We start from the raw sequence: 10000 nt of genomic DNA on the forward strand, positions 1-10000 counted from the left end.
TGATAAAAGTACATAAAACCGCATTAGAATCGATTGCAAATGAAGTCGATTTATCTCAATGTACTAAACATAAATTCTAGCATGAAAAAAGAAAACGAAATTTAAATTTTGCTAAACAAATGTAGTCTCTGGGGCGCAGAGAAATGCAATTTTAAACTTTTATGCAAACATTGGGAACCTCTCCTTGTTACTCTGTCTTTAGCTGTGTGCTTTCTCCCCCATGCAACATTCATTAGCCTGCAACTTAAAACTAAATTTTCTTTAGAATCTTTTTCTTGTTTTTTTGCCATGAGTTTCAAGTTTTATTGCCATAAAACTTTGATGATAATTTGTCATTTATAAACATGAATTTGTTGGAATTGTTTAAAGGGTTTGGGTAGTTTTTCATGTTGGTGTTGATGGATAAATAAAAGGCTTTGCTTTTATTATATGCTAAACCTGTTGTCAGAAGATCTTACAGGTAACTGCACTGGAAGAAATTTTTGCTGGAATATTCATAACAAGTTACAGTGGCAGTTCTTTTTAACCCACCACCGGAGGCAGGAGGTATATTCGCTTTGTCATTCTCTTTGCATTTCTTCAAAATCAAAGACCAGCAAACAATTTGAGACCATCTGTCTTTTAAAATCGTGCTGAACGCACTGTCTCTAGCTCTTTCTCACAAAACTCACCATGAAATCAGGTATTTACAAATACGGTTAAGTAGGCTATATCCCAATATGATCTATACCGAATATAACCCCATATAGACCTCAATTAGACTTCATGAGGTCAGGAAAACACATTTTTAAAGCGATTTCTTTCAAATTACTAACAAATCTAGAATTAACCATATTCGATTTTATTATGCTCCTTGTTCTGATGAAATTTGGTGTGCGCTATTGAATTGTCCAAAACCATTACATATACCTATCGAAAATGGTTCAAATCAGACCATTTCTATACCCTACACCAAACAATGGGGGCATTTTCATCTTTGTTATTCTGTTTGTGACAAATCGAAATATCCATTTTCGACGTAAACTTCTGAGACCATCTAGCCATGTCCGTCCGCCTGTCTCTTTGTGGCAAATACGATACAGACTTTAACAAGTAAAAGTGTGCTAAGTTTGGGCGGGCCGAATCTTATATACCCTCCACCATGGATCGCGTTTGTAAAGTTCTTTGCCTGGTACCGCTTTATAGGTTATGGAAAAATTCAGGATATACTTGATTTTGATGTTGGAGACCATAGTGAGAGTCATTGAGCAAAATTTTAGACAAATCGTATTAGAATCGGAAGATCGGTTTAAATGGGAGCAATGTCAAGTTATAAACCGATTCGGGACGTACATGACTTGGATGTAATATACAATAGTATATCCCATTGAGCAAAATTTCAAACAAATCGGATAAGAACTGCGCCCTAGAGGGACTTAAGAAGTAACATGGGGAGATCGGTTTATATGGGAGCTATGCCAGGTAATTAACCGATTGGATGCTGAAGACAAAAGTAAATCCCATTGTGCAAAGTTTCAAACAAATCGGATACGAATTGCGACCTAGAGGAAATTTAGCAGTAAAATGGGGAGATCGCTTTATAAAGCAGCTATATTACCGATTCAGATCATATTTGGTATGTTTATTAGAGGTCATAGATACAGTAATGCAAATTTTGCCCATTAACATTTCACTAAGGAACAGGGGCAAACTTTTCATATATCAATGAGTGCTGTCCGATTCAAGTTTGAGCTCAATCATAAGGGTCCTCCTTTTTATAGGCGAGTCCGAACGGCGTGCCACAGTTCGACACACGATTGTTCGTGTACCGGACCAATAATTATTCTCTTGTGCTGCAGAGAAAGGTTGAGTATTTGAGCGTATAGACCATTGGTTGGCAAAAATATTCCCTCTATTGCGCATTACTTTGTTCGTACACAAGAAAATAATCACAAGCTGACCCATAGGCTTGCAAATAATTGCAATTGTGTGCTCGTCGTCGGTATAGAAATATTCTCCCACACAACATTTTTTTCTTTTTTGATTTGACTGAGCACAGAACACCCATTGAATTGAGTAGCTCACTATATCCAATTATCAAAATCGTTAAATAAAGCAAACCACTAAAATTTGTAATGCACATAAGTTGTTTGAAATCATTAACGCGATAAAGAAATATCCATCACAAAGTAGGTATTTAAATGTGCGAAAACAACAACAACAGTTTTTTTGTTTTGTTTTGAGTAGCTCAGTATATCCAATGATAAAAATCGTTAAATAAAGCAACCCACTAGAGTTTCTAATGCACATAAATTGTTTGAAATCATTAACGCGATAAAGAAATATCCATCACAAAGTAGGTATTTAAATGTGCGAAAACAACAACAACAGTTTTTTTTGTTATATTTATAACATACTTAGACTTTTATGCATGTCATAGTACCTCACAAATGTCGCCAACATTAGGAGGGGATAACCACCACTTAAAAATTTTAAAATTTTCTTTCCCACCACAATTTGAACCCAAGCGTTACGCGCCATTAGCAAACTTGCTTCAATGACACGAATTCGATAAACTGTAGCAAAACAGGACTTATATATCGACACATTGCAATAAAGGGCTCAAATAAAAGGTACAAGAACGTTAAAGAGGACGTTGCGGAGCGGCCCCTCTTCGTTTTCTATAAAATGTAGAATTTTGAAAAAAAAAAATCTATAAACAAAAGGAACTGGGGGAATAACTTACGGTCGTTCCATAACAAAATAGTCGGAAAATAAAAAGGTAACTTAGTGAATACAATTGATTGACGGAACCGTAGTACTGCCATCTGGAAGATCATGTTACTCGGAGGGATCAAAGTTAGAAGACAGAGTGGGCCTGGCTGTCTACATTGAGAACCCAGGGAATGAAGTCTGTTTCAGACTGTCTGACCGCAACAAGGTGATACAGGCGGAGATCCGGGCGATCTCGGAACATCTTTACCGACAGTAAAATTGCCATAAGGGCAATAACAACCAGGATGGTAAGGTCACGAACTGTCATGCAGTGTAAGAAGGAGATAAACGCCTTCTCTGGGGATGGCAGAATCCGCATCGTTTGAGTGCCGGGCCATAACGGACTAAGGGGGAATAAAAGGGCAGACGATTTGGCAGTGAAGGCCAGAGAACTGCCGTCAATAAACTTGGTTAACCCGAAACCTTTCGGGTCGACGCCAGAATACCAGACATAAACCAACTCAGGGGAGTGGCATGGAAACAATTAAGGATTTTGTAAGCAGCACGGAATTCCTAACTTAGATTTTCTTTTTCGAGGTTAATTTTTTTACCCTCCACCATAGGATGCAAACTTGCAAATTTTGCCCATGAACATTCCACTAAGGAACAGGGGCATACTTCTCACATATCACTGAGTGCAGCCCGATTCAAGTTTAAGCTCAATGATAGGGGCCTCCTTTTCATAGCCGAGTCCGAACGGCGTGCCGCAGTGTGACACCTCTTTGGAGAGAAGTTTTACATGGCATAGTACCTCACAAATGTTGCCAGCATTAGTAGGGGAAAACCACAGCTGAATTTTTTTTATTTCAGTTGGTCTCGCCAGGATTTGAACCCAGGCGTTCAGCTTCATAGGCGGACATGGTAACCTCTGCGCTACCCCCACCATAGGATGGGTGTATACTAATTTCGTCATTATGTTTGTAACACCTCCTCCTCTTGATCGTCATGACATTTTAAGTCGGTCTAGCCATGTCCGTCCTTCTGTCTGTCGAAAGCACGCTAACTTTCGAAGGAGTAAAGCTAGCCTCTTGAAATTTTGCAAAAATTCTTCTCATTAGTATAGGTCGATTGGGATTGTAAATGGGCTATATCGGTTAATGTTTTGATATAGCTTCCATATAAAGCAAGCTTCGATCTTGACTTCTTGAGCCACTAGAGGGCACAATCCTAATCCGATTTGGCTGAAATTTTGCATAAGGAGTTTTATTATCACTTCCAACAACTGTGCTGAGTATGCTTGAAATCGGTCAATAACCTGATATAGCTGTCATTTATATGACAAGACCCTATGTGGGGTCTTAACTTCTTGAGCGTCTAGAGGATGCAATTCCTTTTCCGATTTGGCTGAAATTTTGCACGACATGTTAAGTTATGACTTCCAACATGTGTGCTAAGTATGGTTTAAATCGGCCCATAACCTCATATGGCTGTCATATAAACCAATCTTGAATCTTGACTTCTTGAGCCACTAGAGGGCGCAATCCTAATCCGATTTGGCTGAAATTTCGCATGACGTGTTTTGTTATGATGAGGGCGCAATTCCTATCCTATTTGGCTGAAATTTCGCATGACGTGTTTCGTAATGATTTCTAACAACTGTGCCAAATATGGTTCAAATCGATCCATAACAAGATATAGCTGTCATATGAACCGATCTGGGATCTTGACTTCTTGAGCCTCCAGAGGGCGTAATTATAAGTTTTGAAATGTAAGAAGGAGATTAACGCTTTAACTGAGGATGGCCCGATCCGCATGGTTTGGGTGCAGGGCCATAGCGGACCTTTAACACCATATAAAATACAACTTTCTTATGAATTTCCCTACTTTGCGTTCGCTAGGTTAGGTAAGGTTGAAAAGAGGGTCCAGATATTAATTCGCCGCATGCCACTATGAGCATACACCTAAGCCTCGACTCTCGAAGATTACTGGCTTAGGTGGAGGTTCATAGTGGCATGGGGCGAATTAATAGCTGCACCCTCTTTTCAACCTAACCTAACCTTGTGAACGCAAAGAAGTGAAATTCATAAGAAAGTTGTATTTTTTATGGTTTAAAAGAAGGTGCAGCGGAGTAGGCCAGGTTCGGCTATTTCCTACAGAAATCGCTAATGTAGCTTTTTAAACCCACCACCGAAGGATGGGGGTATATTCATTTTGTCATTCCGTTTGCAACACATCGAAATATCCATTTCCGACCCTATAAAGTATATATATTCTTGATCAGCGTAAAAATCTAAGACGACCTAGCCATGTCCGTCCGTCTGTCCGTCTGTCTATTGAAACCACGCTACAGTCTTTAAAAATAGAGATATTGAGCTGAAATTTTGCACAGATTCTTTTTTTGTCCATAAGCAGGCTAAGTTCGAAGATGGGCTATATCGGACTATATCTTGATATAGCCCCCATATAGACCGATCCGCCGATTTAGGGTCTTAGGCCCATAAAAGCCACATTTATTATCCGATTTTGTTGAAATTTGGGACAGTGAGTTGTGTTAGACCCTTCGACATCCTTTGTCAATTTGGTCCAGATGGCAGCTATATCCAAATCGGTCCAGATTTGGATATAGCTGCCATATAGACCGATCCTCCGATTTAGGGTCTTAGGCCCATAAAAGCCACATTTATGGTCCGATTTCGCTGAAATTTGGGACAGTGAGTTGTCTTAGGCCCTTTGGCATGTTTCTTTAATTTGGTCCAGATCGGTTCAGATTTGGATATAGCTGCCATATAGACCGATCCTCCGGTTTAGGGTCTTAGGCCCACAAAAGCCACATTTATTATCCGATTTTGATGAAATTCGGGGCAGTGAATTGGGTAAGGCCCATCGACATCCTTCGTTAATTTGGCTCAGATCGGTCCTGATTTGGATATAGCTGCCATATAGATCGATCCTCCGATTTAGGGTCTAAGGCCCATAAAAGCCACATTTATGGTCCGACATGTTAAGTTATGACTTCCAACATGTGTGCTAAGTATGGTTTAAATCGGCCCATAACCTCATATGGCTGTCATATAAACCAATCTTGAATCTTGACTTCTTGAGCCACTAGAGGGCGCAATCCTAATCCGATTTGGCTGAAATTTCGCATGACGTGTTTTGTTATGATGAGGGCGCAATTCCTATCCTAAGGCCCATAAAAGCCACATTTATGGTCCGATTTCGCTGAAATTTAGGACAGTGAGTTGTCTTAGGCCCTTTGACATGTTTCTTTAATTTGGTCCAGATCGGTTCAGATTTGGATATAGCTGCCATATAGACCGATCCTCCGATTTAGGGTCTAAGGCCCATAAAAGCCACATTTATTATCCGATTTTGATGAAATTTGGGGCAGTGAATTGTGTAAGGCCCATCGACATCCTACGTTAATTTGGCTCAGATCGGTCCAGATTTGGATATAGCTGCCATATGGATCGATCCTCCGATTTATGGTGTAAGGTCCATAATAGCCACATTCATTATACGATTTTGCTGAAATTTGGGACAGTGAGATGTGTTAGGCCCTTTGACATATTTCTTCAATTTGGTCCAGATCGGTTCAACTTTGGATATAGCTACCATATAGACCGATTTCTTGATTTATGGTTTTGGGCCCATAAAATGCTCATTTATTGCACAGATCGGTCCAGATTTGGATATAGCTGCCATATAGACCGATATCTAGGTTTTAGGTTTTGGGGCCATAAAATACGCATTGTCCGATGTCGCTGAAATTTGAGACAGTGAGTTTGGTTAGGCTCTTCGACGTCCTTCTTAAATTTTGCCCAGATCGGTCCAGATTTGAATATAGCTGCCATATAGACCGATCTCTGGATTTAAGGTTTAGGGCCCATAAAAGTGGCATTTATTGTCCGATTTCGCCGAAATTTGGGACAGTGCTTAGTGTTAGGCTCTTCGACATGTTTATGCAACTTGGCCCAAATCGGTGTAGATTTGGATATAGCTGCCATGTAGACCGATATCTCGATTTAAAGTATTTGCCCCATAAAAGGCGCATTTATAATCCGATTTCACTGAAATTTGACACAGTGACTTATGTTCGGCTTTTCGACATCCGTGTCGTATATAGTTCAGATCGGTATGAGGTATATGAGTACAAGGTATGAAATTTTCACCGAATTTTGATGATAGGTTGTTTACATATATACCCGAGGTGGTGGGTATCCAAAGTTCGGCCCGGCCGAACTTAACGCCTTTTTACTTGTTATCTGCTCAAGAAGTCAAATCGAAGTACGGTCCATATGGTGGTGATATTAAGATACGATGTGATATTGGCACTTTATTTGTAATGCCAAGAGTGGACTATGTGAGCATTCAACCAATTACCATTTGTCACTTCAAAGTGCAATTTCAATATTATCCTTGATGCATACATAATACGTTTGGTGGAATTTACAAAGTTGATTAAAATTGTTTTTTGCCCTCGATGTGTGCAATGACAAAAGCTTAAGTCATCATCCGAACAGACCAAGCAGTCAGCTGCAGTTGACCATACTAGCAAAAAAAAAAATATTTTTGTTTCCAATGATTCGTTCAATTGGCCACTTTTGTATCGTCCTCTCTTACAAGCGCCCATCCCCCTCCCCTCACTGCCTTAAAGTGAAGCAATTCAAAAAGCATTCATTCGAATCAACGTTTGGTACATTTCGTTAAATTGTCACAATTTTTCTTTGACTACATTTTACGATTATACCACGCTATCGTTGTTGTTATTGGTGATGTTGCTCCACATTTTCAAGCATATAAAAGAGAGATATTTTCATCATAAATTGACATGAAGCCTTAACTTTGCATTACGTTTATTTTATTTTCTTGTTTCGAGTTGGCTCTCAATGTTGTTTCATTTTTTTTGTAGCTTGACAAACAAAGGGTTTTTACGAATGCTTTGGCTTAGGGGAAAGTTATTATAAACACCAGGGCTAAAGAACAAAATGGAGATGGAAAATTCATAAATTTTAAATAAGATAAAATTTTTAAAAGCAAAGTTTAATGAAAAGTTTTTTTTTTAATTTAGACAAAGTAAAAGAAGAGTGTGCTGACTTAAGTTGCCTACTTCTTGATGTCTTACACCACAGGCTAGATTTGATCAATGTTTGTATTCCCAACCTAGGTCGGAAGTTCATAGTATACTGTTTTTGGAGACAAGACGAGCTAATTTTTTTTAATGGTAAGCAAATTTGAAAAGATTGAGCTAAAGAACACTACACATAGCCATTCCGGGACGAGAATTTATTAACGTCGAGATCCAAAAGATTTTTTTAAATGCCATGAGGTATGGAACTAGATGCTTCTTCTTTCCAGTGTGGAATTATCATAATATATAATCACATCATTCCTAAAACAAACACCCTTTCGAGATTTGCTTGTTCAGTGTCACTCCCAAACCCCAGCAGATGCCCATTTAAGCGGTAACTGGTCAAGACATGGTGGTTATCATTGCACTTTTACGCTGCTGTTAACCATCTCTGGTCTAGGTTTTTCTGCTTTTTCAACTCCATGAGAGAAATTGAATGCAAAATGTAGAAAAAAAAAAATATAATTGAATGAATTGAAAACACAATTAAAGAAAAAGCAGAAAAAAAACTTTGTTAAAAAGTTGTGCTTTATAAGCACTTCATAGCTAAATGTATTTCACTTTTGAGCGCACCAAAGGAGAAGGACAAAAAACTGCATTTATCTGCTCTTCTCATGGCCTCTGAAGGCTATGCATATTAAATGCAACAGTGGATGCCGCACAGCAGATGTGCAGGCCAATTCCCAGAAAGGAAGAAAAATCTATGATGGAAGCTGCTACAGCCATTGAGTTGGTTGGCTACTCAGGTCACATGCTTTCATGATCTCCACCTACACCATCAACTACAGATGTGGCCAACTATCTGGGGTCATATTGAACACCCGCTGTTGTCAGATAATGACGATAAAATTGTAATGATAACAAGTAAAAGAGTGCCAAGTTCGGTCGGTGCGAATCTTATATACCCTCCACCATGGATGGCATTTGTCCGATATCTATTTATAGGCAAACAAAGGATAAAATTTGCCATAATATTTAAACTCTATCAGGTTATGAATCAATTCAGGCCATACTTGGTTTGAATATTGAAGACCATGGTGGAAGTCATAGAGCAAACTTTCAGAAAAATCGGATAAGAATCGATAAATTGGTTTATATGGGAGCTATATCAGATTATAAACGGATTAGGTCATACTTGGCACAGTCTTTGGATGATCCATGCAAAGTTTCAGCTTAATAGGATAATAATTGAGCTCTCTAGAGGCTTAAAAAGTCACGTTCCCAGATCGGCTTATATGAGAGCTACATCAGGTTATGAGCCGTTTTAGACCATACTTGGCACAGATGTTGAAAGTCATTGCAAAACACCTGGCGCAAAATTTCAGCCACATCGGATTAGAATTGAGCACTCTAAAGGCTCAAGAAATCAAGACCCGAAACCAGCTATGAATCGATTTAAACCATACTTAGCACAGTCGATGAAAGTCATAACAAAAAGTGATGTGCAAAATTGCAGCCAAATCGGATAGGCCATACTTGGCAGTCTTTGGAAGACAAAATAAAACATCCATGCAAAATTTCAGCTTAATAGGGGTAATAATTGCGCAATCAAAAGGCTAAGAAGCCAACATCTCAGAACGGCTTATATGAGAGCTACATCAGGTTATGAACCATTTAAAACATAAAAAATTGTGACGTGCAAAATTTAAGCCAATTTGGATAAAAATTACGCCATCGAGGGGCTTAAGAAGTCCAGATGAGAGATTGTTTTATATGGCAGCTATACCAAAATGTGGGCCGATTTGGCCCATTTATAATCCCAACTGATCTACACTAACAAGAAGTAAAAATGCAAATTTTGCCCATGAACATTCCACTAAGGAACAGGGGCAAACTTCTCACATATCAATGAGTGCAGTCCGATTCAAGTTTTAAGTACAATGATAAGAGGCCTCCTTTTTATAGCCGAGTCCGAACGGCGTGCCGCAGTGCGACACCTCTTTCGAGAGAAGTTTTACATGGCATAGTACCTCACAAATGTTGCCAGCATAAGGAGGGGAAAACCACCAATGAAAATTTTTTTCTGATGGTCTCGCCAGGATTCGAAACCAGGCGTTCAGCGTCATAGGCGGACATGCTAACCTCTGCGCTACAAGAAGTATTTGTGCAAAATTTCAAGCGCCTAGCTCTATCCTCTCGAAAGTTATCGTGCTTTCGACAGACAGACAGACGGAC

This window comes from Stomoxys calcitrans, chromosome 2, assembly GCF_963082655.1.
Source record: "Stomoxys calcitrans chromosome 2, idStoCalc2.1, whole genome shotgun sequence".
Classification (NCBI taxonomy): domain Eukaryota; kingdom Metazoa; phylum Arthropoda; class Insecta; order Diptera; family Muscidae; genus Stomoxys; species Stomoxys calcitrans.